Here is a 7541-nt window from a genome sequence, read left to right on the forward strand (position 1 = left end):
GGTAAAGTAGTACTAGCAAAAGTTGCAATGTCTGGAAATTATTGCTGAGGTATATAGAATTCATTAGAAAGTTTTAAAATTTTCAGTGGCTTATCATATGAGGGAATTGTGATAGAGGAAGGAGATAAGTTTAAAAGAAAAGAATTTTAGGTGCAGACAGAGTTAATTCATCATAAGCCAGTATCACATTTACACAGTAATATTTGTGGAATATTTATAGAACCCTGAGTTCTGTTAGAGCTTCAGACTCCTCCCTGCACCCCTCCTCAAAAAAAAAAAAATTCAACAAGTGATTTAGTATCAGCGATCGGTTCCTTTACTTGAAATTGTTTCTCAGATTACTTGGCATGTTGGCTGTTGCTTGGCATAGCACAAGTTAGGTAAATTTGGATTTCAGCTCAGATGTCAAAGTGAAAAAATGCCCTATAGGGCATCAATGGCTTTTTAGAGGACAGGACAAGGACAGGGGATAGTGGTGCAGGGGAGCATCAGGATGAGAGAATGTAGACAGAAAAGTAACCTCAGCAAAGCACTTAGGATCAGACCAGAATAGGATTTGTATCTTGGATTCAAGAAATGTGCTTTGGGCTCTTCCCTCCTTGCTTCCTAATTGGTAAAACAAAATGGGGATAATAATTGTACCAGCCTTATAGGGTTCTGTTGGGAAGAGAGAAGACACAACAGTGTGAGATATCCCCTCTCTTACTGCTGTTACCCAAATGGAAGGCAGAGAGACCGAAACAGGACCTGAGGGCTTTGGAGATAAGTTTTACTCACTGTGCAATTTTGTTTGGGTCTCACACCCAAAGGAGAAAATTGGGGAATTCTGTTTTCTAATATCAAATGCAGTGAGAAAGGATGCACAAGAATATGGAACTGATTTGGCAAAGTTGATGGTGGACAGTCCTCCAACTCGAAGATAATCAGGAAAAGACAAGACAAGATCAAGAGTCTGTTCAAAGGAGCAAGAAAAAACTAAGTGCTTTGGTGGAACTGAAGTGCTGCCACTAAGATACTTGTACATTCCTATTTTGGAGGACTAATGAGCAAAGCTTTAGATAGGAGTTCAGGATGTGATAAACTCAATAAACTGTGTGTAGGACATCAGACTCCTGCAAACCTTAGATGCAGGCTTCTGGGTGGCCTCTGTAGTAGTGTTTCCAGGTGTCTTTGGTACATAACCCAATGCCTGCTTCCTATGACTGCCCTTCAATAAAATCTCCACCTTAATAATTCATCATGGGTATGGTATATGTTTCTCTCAGAAAACATTTTATGTTACTTATATACTCTCATAATCCTACCCTGAGATCAAAGAAATATTTGCTAAGTCGCAGATAAGAAGTGTTATGGCACATTGCAATGCCACATTCTTCAGGGATTTGGTGTTAAGAGATGCCACAGTTCTTAATTTGTTCAGTTTAAGAAGTTGTCTTACTTAGAAAGTGATTTAAATCAATCCTCATTTTTTCTCTGTTCCACTGAAAAGTCCCCAAAGACACAAAAGGTAAACCTGCTGTATGAAAAAATTGACTGTTCAGTGTAATTCTATTTCAATAAAAACTGTATAATGTTGAGCTAAAAAACATATTCAAGCTCACTTCCCCTGGGAAATGAGCTTGATAGTAAGAGCAAAGGATTACAGGAAATGTTTAGACTACTTTTGCAGCCAGTGGAGTCTACTGGAAGCTAGACACTGGTTTTCTGTCCTCTACATTGCTGTTAAGTCTGTGTTGTGAGAAATCATCACTTAGGAACAGTAGGAAGTTAGAGAATTGTCTAGCATCCATTTTTCAGTATGGCTACATTGCTCTCTTCTTTCTCATACACAAAAATTCTCTTGTAAAATGACAACAATTGAGGTCCATTGCAGATTTATATATATTTAATGCTATTCACCAAAACATTGTAAATAATGGCTTTACTGTGGGAATAAAACATTTTAAAATTTCATATGGTTAGTGTTATGTTTGGAAAACCACTAAGGATCTGTAACCCGTTTGCTACATTTTCTTTGGGAAATGGTCTACTTCAATGACATTTTCAGTGTGGGGGCTCTATGAAGGTGCTTGGGTAAATGCTCACAAGTGCCAGAGTTCTCTTCTTTTGATTTTAGTATATGTGCTTAAGCAAGCACAAATTTCCTTGTTTTGAAAAATATCACATATGATGTAGATACAATGATTTTGTTTCTTGATACATAGTTCTTGAAGATACACAACAAAAATCACAATATGGTCAGTTAAATCATACTTGTGATAAGACAATTGAAAACTATATTACTATTTAGGAAAATTATTCTGCTTAAGAAGAGACCTGCAAAAAGCTGCCATGGGTGGGTAGGGGGAAGGGACTCACAGAGCCATTCTCTTTAGATAGTTGTCCTGAGAGAAATAAATTCTTAGGATCATCTGGGAAGTTGTGGCAGAAATGAGTCTACCACATACTTGTTCTGTTCAAAAACATAAAACTTGGATTCACTGAATATTTGCTTAAAAAATAGTCACTCTTCATAAAGTTAAATGCTTATAAAGGTATTTCCTTGTGAGCAAGGATTTTGTCTTGTGCTTTCTGGTAACCTCCCTTACATACTTATGTCTATACTTGTTATGTATGTATTACGTCCTTAGTGATTTAAGACCGTATGACACTTTTCACCATTACTCTTCTTAGCTCAGAGAGGTAAAAGTAGTGATTCTTTTCTTTCAAGGATATTTTTCCTTTAAATGTATCAACTTATTTATACTATTATGTATGTCATAACATTGATTCTTCTCATTGAAACATTGCTTATATTGCAAAAATTAAATGAGTCCCCTTAAAGAATCCTAGAAATAAGTATTGACTTACAAATGACTGTGCAGAACAAACCTCTAGATCAATGAAAGAAATCAAAATGTAAAACTCACAGATATCACACTGATTAGAATATACATTATATGAAAAATGAACTCCAGAGGCTCCTTTGGTAGCACATACAAGGAGGTGCCTTGACAAAAGGAATGACCCAGTAGTTTCCAAAGGGATTTCAAATAAATGAAAACTCTGAGATATAATTATTTTACTCAGAAAGAAAGGAGAATAACTTCCCTTTCTGCTCCCTAGTGTCATCATAGGTAATAATAAGAAGAGAGAAATGAATACATTAATATAAGCTTGTACATAAATACCCTGTTTCTTCATTCTCCATTCTCTTCCTCTCACTTCTTTTCTCTCTTAATTAAGGTTGTGTTCTGGGATTAGGGAAGGTATTGACCCTTTAAAAATAAGGTGGAAGTTTCAGAGCTTCATTATTCTTTATGTACTAGAAATTTCTTAGAAATTCTTATGAATCATTTCCATAGTCTAACTATATGGATGTATCTCTAGATTGTTTGCTGTTTAGCCGTCAGGTGCCTTAGTAATCCTACAATGACTTACATGGATTGTGATATGACTGAGAAACACATTTTAGTGTAGTAATTTGTGGTTGTTCATTATAGAAGTTAACCTTTCCTTACTGATACATGTGCCTACTATGTGTGAGTCACTGATCTAGGACCTAGGGATAGAGCAGAGAAAAAATATGCCCCTCCTTTTATAAAACTTGCAGTCCGAAATAGAGTGGAAGGTAAAGAACAAATATAAAACAGGCGCCAGATACAGGTAAGTGCTAGAAATAATAAAAAAGCAGAGATAGAGGGTTACCTGGGTGGCTTAGTCCATTGAGCATCCGACTTCAGGTCAGGTGATGATCTCGCAGTTCATGAATTCAAGCCCTGTGTTGGGCTCTGTGCTGACAGCTCAGAGCCTGGAGCCTGCTTCGGATTCTGTGTCTCCCTCTCTCTCTGCCCCACCCCCACTCACGCTCTGTCTCTCTCTGTCTCTCTCTCTCTGTCTCTCTCTCTCAAAATAAACATTAAAAAGCACAGTTAGAGAGTGATGTTGAGAAGCAATTTTATATTTGTGCAGAGAACTGAAGAAAGTAAAGAACCATGAATATATGTGGAAGGCAAGGGGGAGGATTCCAGCGAGAATATTAATGACAGATATGCTGGTTTGAGAGTGAGCCTAATGTGTTTGAGAAGCAGAAAAGATGTCATGTTACTGAGGGATCTTGCCCAAGAGGGAGAATAACTAGAGATAAAGCCAAAGAAGTGGTGATAGGGCCAGGTCCATTAGGGCCTTGTAGCCCATTAGAAGGACTTTAGATTTTACTCTGCTTGAAACTGGAAACGATTGGAAGGTCTTCAGGGGACCAATGGCATGATTTCCCTTAGGCTTTAGGGAAATCACTCTGGTTGCTTTGTGGAAAATAGAATAAAAGGAAACAACAGTGGAATTGAAAAGTTCCACTAGGAGACACAATGCCTTATGCTGGATTTACTCTCCACCATCTTCTACCTTATTCTACGCCTGTATGGCCTCTGTGGATCACATCAAAAGGTTCTATTGACATATGGCCAGCCAATGGGGAGCATGCACAAAGAACTGAGGTAGAAAGGTAAGTTCAGGATATTTCTTCCTCATTCTTACTTCTCAAGAGTGACTGCCTTTAACTGGCTGAATTCCTAAATCAAGATCAAATTCCTATCAAACATCCCTCTCAGTCCTAGAACAGCCCCCTTCAATGAACTCTTCAGATTAAGGAGTGGGATTGAGTCCTGTGTTTACCATCTTGGGGGTAGTACATTTTCCCCTCGTATTTCCTTACGTTCTTCCATCCTCTTGGTTAATGGTTTAGACTAGGCTTGTAGTGATGGACTTATTGAGAAGTAATATTCAAGACATGTTTTGAAAGTATAGTTGGCAAAATATCTGATGGATTGGATGTAGTATGTGTGAAAAAGAGGAATGAAAAATTAGAAAATAGGACAAAAGTTCGTCTCTCAGACTGTCATTCTCATTACTGCAAAAGAAGGGAATTATGGCAGTTTTTAGCATTTAGTGAGGATTTAGTTAGCATTGTTGGGGAGGAAGACCTTCCTCTGCACTATGGTCCTTCTAGCTAGCTCCACTTAGAATAAAATTGACATGAGACAGATTAACAGGAGAAAATCAAATTTAGTAGCATACATATGGGGAATTCACACAGATATAAAATTCCAAAGGAAATGAGGCAACAGGAAACTTATATGAGCTAAGGACAGGGGTAGGATCTGAGGACATAAAGGGGAGGAGGCCATTAGCAGGAAGGTGAAAAGAGAGGTTTTAAAAAAACAAAGCTTGCCCTGTTATGCAAATAAGTTTCTTAGGTAAAGGGGAGTCTCTGTGAATAGCTCTATTCCTGGTACTGGCTCTCCTTACAAATGTAAATTTAGGCAGCGGAAGATCAGGAAGAGGGTTTTTCCTGCATCTGTTGGGTTTTGATTACTTTTAACTCAATATAGTGTTCATGCCAAAGTAGCCCATCCTGGGGCAGCCTGCCTTTGGTCCCTACATTGTTTTCTTGAAAGCAAACCCAGACAGATTTCACTGATTCCTTTATTTTTTCATAGCATGTAATTAACTCTTAACTGGCCAATCATAACTATTCTGGTCTAGTATTTTATTTAATGAGAACGTCAGAATATTAACACAATAACATTTTAAACTAAATGATTGTTATATACATCTTATATTTGTATGCATTTTATTATATATTATACCTATTATATGTATACATGCACATTTTACTTTTACTTTTTTATAAGGTAAAACTCAGTTTATTCATCTGTTTATGACACAGTACATAGGAGGCAAAGTGTTTCACATCATAGATTTCGCTTCCAGCTTGTTGGCATGTTCATTTCTTTGGCTAAAAGGAAAGACTAGGTATGAGAGGCAGGCAGTGCTCCATCAACTGAAAGAAGGATGGAGCGGGGGAAATGTCAATGTCATCCTCACAGTCCCACAAAGGGACTGTTAGTCACAAGCTATTTTGTAGAACTGTTTTCTGGAAATGAAGGAGCACCACCCTGGACCCTCACACCTTCGTGGGCCTTAGTCATCCCCACCACACAGGTACAGCAGGTGCTTTCTGGTAGTCACTCTTTGTGTCTTGTTGGATGCAGCAGTACAGGGACTAGCCATGCTTTCTCTTGAATTCAGACCTAATTTTCAACATGTCCACATCACTGTGAGAGACCGTAATTCTAATAATCAGGACTTTCTTGTGAGTCCCCTTGCCCTTTATGGAGTCATACAGCCAGTCAGCAAAATACAGGGGCTTATTCTGAATGTACTGGACCAGATTCTGGAAAGCATTTCCCAGGTATCCTTGGACATCCTTCTTGATGCTCTCCAGCATGTCATAAGGGCTGCCGCTCTTGTACCTGTCAAATCCTTTCTGGAAGTGACGTTCCTGTTGGTCATGATGCTGATGCACTTGGGCACATGAGTTCCTTTCCTCTTCACTCCAGCATCATAGAGATCTGAACATCTTGGCCAAACAGTTCATAATCAATGACAGAGCCATCCTCTGCTTTTCTACCTTTTGTGAGGACAACCATCCAATTGTGGAAGTTGCCAGACGTGTCAGAAATTATGTGGTCTCTAGATGAGTCTTGTACATTTCCTTGTAGACTTTTAATTTCCTGAAGCTCCTGGTTGGTCCTCAAGCAGATGATCTCAATGAGGGAGCCTTCATCAGTCCCCAGCCCCTTCATGGAGGCATTCAGCTAAGAAACATCATACTGAGCAGGTGTTTTAAATAGACCCAAAAAATCACAGTCTCCAGGTGGCTGAACAAGGTTGACTCCAGTGCTGATGCAAGTTCCTTTTTGGTCCTTCTCTTGTGGGCAAAGGCAATATCCTCCCTCCATTCACCGCCAAGGTTTGTCAAAATCTTGACAATGGTGGCCTCACCCACACTTTTGGTCTTGATGGCCATTTCAATGTTCAGAGCTCAGCATCAAAATTGGTGTATGCTTTGACCGACTCGTATGCACTTGGGGCATGGAGTGATCACCCTCCAGACTGAGCTCACAGAGAATTTTGTGAACGGTAGACATCGTGAAAGAAGTTGGGTTGGGCACATAGAGCTGTCAGTGTCCCCAGTTGTGGAGCCACATGCACATTTTTCTTTTATATGCATATTATATGCATAAAATAACATAGCACAAAAATGTGTATTTAGTATATTTTATATCATATACATATAGAATATTTATATACTATTTACATATACAAATGTACACACACACATATAGAAATGCAGAACAAATAGAAGGTCACACAAAAAATATGCTATTCAGCAATGAGAAAAAATGTAGTATTTCTATATGCAACAACATGAATGTGCCTCCACATTATCGATGCTGGGTATACAGAATACATGTTGCATGATCCCATTTAAATAAAATTCAAAGTCGACAAAACTAATCTGACTTCTGTCACCACCCACTGATGAATGTTGTTGCTTTGTATGATTAAAATACAACTTATTTGGGGGTGCCTGGGTGGCTCAGTCGGTTAAGCATCTGACTTCCGCTCAGGTCATGATCTCACGGTTTGTGGGTTCAAGCCCCACATCAGGTTCTGTGCTGACAGCTCTCTCAGAACCTGGAGCCTGTTGCGGATTC

The 7541-nt window shown here is 38.8% G+C and overlaps 1 pseudogene; it reads right to left on the reverse strand.

Moving 5' to 3' along the window:
- Positions 1-5961: 5961 nt before the first annotated feature.
- LOC109263268 (annexin A2-like) lies at positions 5962-6974 on the reverse strand (annotated as a pseudogene).
- Positions 6975-7541: the final 567 nt, after the last annotated feature.

The sequence above is a fragment of the Panthera pardus genome, unplaced genomic scaffold, assembly GCF_024362965.1.
Source record: "Panthera pardus isolate Hobbes unplaced genomic scaffold, ASM2436296v1 HiC_scaffold_17, whole genome shotgun sequence".
Taxonomy (NCBI): domain Eukaryota; kingdom Metazoa; phylum Chordata; class Mammalia; order Carnivora; family Felidae; genus Panthera; species Panthera pardus.